The 1,927-nt window shown below is 42.9% G+C and overlaps 1 pseudogene; it reads right to left on the bottom strand.

Annotated features, from left to right (window-relative positions):
* Positions 1 to 232: 232 nt before the first annotated feature.
* LOC128576803 (serine/arginine-rich splicing factor 1-like) lies at positions 233 to 926 on the bottom strand (annotated as a pseudogene).
* Between the last annotated feature and the right edge of the window lie 1,001 nt (positions 927 to 1,927).

Raw genomic sequence — 1,927 nt, 5'->3', positions numbered from 1 at the left:
ACAAAATTTAAACACTCCAGTCTATGACATCACTTAAAATACAATTTATCAAAGACATAAGTGGAATGTAGATGTTAGGAGCAAGGGGATATTACACAAGAATGCAATTCGATACTTTAGCCCATTCTGAACAAAACAGTTTGAATTAAAACAGAAAAAGATTGTACTCAGTAAAGGAAAACTGTATACAACATGAGTTCTACAAAAAGTGTCACCACTCATCACATGTATGTCAGGGAGATCTGCTATGATGGGGAGAATAGCGTGGTGATGTTCTGCTTCCTCTTGTGGCGTATGTGTGACTCTTGCTATTGTTTCTGCTACCGCTTCTGCTATGACTAGGGCTATGAGATTGAGTTCTTCCACAGCTTGGACTTCTAGGCCCATCAACATTAACCTGAATGTAGGCAGTTTCTCCCTCATGAGATCTAAACTTAGTGTTATGCAGTTCGAGAACTGGATATATCTTCTTTCTGTACAAGCTCCACGACACCAGTGCCATCTTGGTAAACATCAGCATAACATTATACATCACCTGCTTCACTCATGTGATCCTTTAAATCCTTCCAGCTTCTACTTGGAGGCAGTACAGACATAACCACTGTTTTCAGACCACCTAGAAGAGGGGCAATAGCAGCCTCTGGGAAATCTGCCAGCTCCACTATCCGTTGCTGCCTCAGCCTATACCAGGGCAGCTTGCAGGAAACTCTACACGCAGATGGGATCCACCATAATCATAGTTCTCACGACCATACCCAGTGTTCTCAACATCTCACGCGTCCTCAAACTCAACAGAAATTCAGGGTGGTACCCCATGGTGATTCTTGAGGTTGATATCTCCCATAGAGCTCTATTTGTAGAACACGCCCTCAATGTCCTTGGTTCGGATTCTGGAGGTACATTACCCAGGTAGATGCTGCAATCATTGCTCTATGATGGGCCATGAATCACACCACCTCCCCACGTGGCAGAGACAAAAAAGGCAGACTTGAGAACCGACCTTCCCACCAACCTAGCACACAGCAGAGCCAGCCCACAGTGGCAACATCACAAATTAATTAATTTTTGACTGATTGATTTTAGAGCAAATATCTCATGCTATTCCCCAGGCTGGAGTGCCATGGTGTGATCCTATCCCCCTGCAACCTTGATCTCCTGGGCTCCAGAGATCCTCCTGCCTTAGTCTGGCAAGCAGCTAGGTGTGTTGCAGTACTTGGATCATTGTTTCCAAACATTATTGGTAGAGATGAGGTCTTCAGATATTCCCAAAGTTAGCCTTGAATGCTTTGGCCTCAAATGATCCTCCCACCTTGGTGTCCCAAAGACACTGGGATTAAATGTATCAGCTTCTATACCCAACCTAAATCTATAATACACTTGAATATCCATTTCATACAGTCAATTATTACAGAAATATTTCATTGGTAGTTGCCAAATTCGTTGTTTGTTTGTTTTTGAGACTGTCTGAAGCTGTTGCTTTGGGTAGAGTGCCATGGCTTCACAGCTCACAGCAACCTCCAACTCAGACTCAGGTGATCCTCTTTCCTCAGTTTTTGTATTTTTAGCAGAGGCAAGTTCTTGCATTTGCTCAGGACGGTTTTGAACTTGTCAGCTTCGGCAATCTACAAACCTTAGCGTCCCAGAATGCTAGGAATACAGGCCTAGGGTAGCATGCTGGGCCTGCCAAATTGTTCTATCTATAGCCAATGTGGATTGTAATTCAACTATTACAATGGACGAATGGAGTTACAGAAAAATCTTCTGACTTATGCACATCAATTTATCAGGAGTAAATTTGATATGTGGTCGATTGTGAAACCACATGTCATAGTCAAACACATAATTTTCTTGAAGCTGAATGCCCTATCACCTTCAGCACTACGTGATTTGCAACTGCTCAGTGATACAAGAGTTTACAGGGAAGAAT

The sequence above is a fragment of the Nycticebus coucang genome, chromosome X (assembly GCF_027406575.1).
Source record: "Nycticebus coucang isolate mNycCou1 chromosome X, mNycCou1.pri, whole genome shotgun sequence".
Taxonomy (NCBI): Eukaryota; Metazoa; Chordata; class Mammalia; order Primates; family Lorisidae; genus Nycticebus; species Nycticebus coucang.
This window is presented reverse-complemented; position numbering and strand designations above follow the sequence as displayed.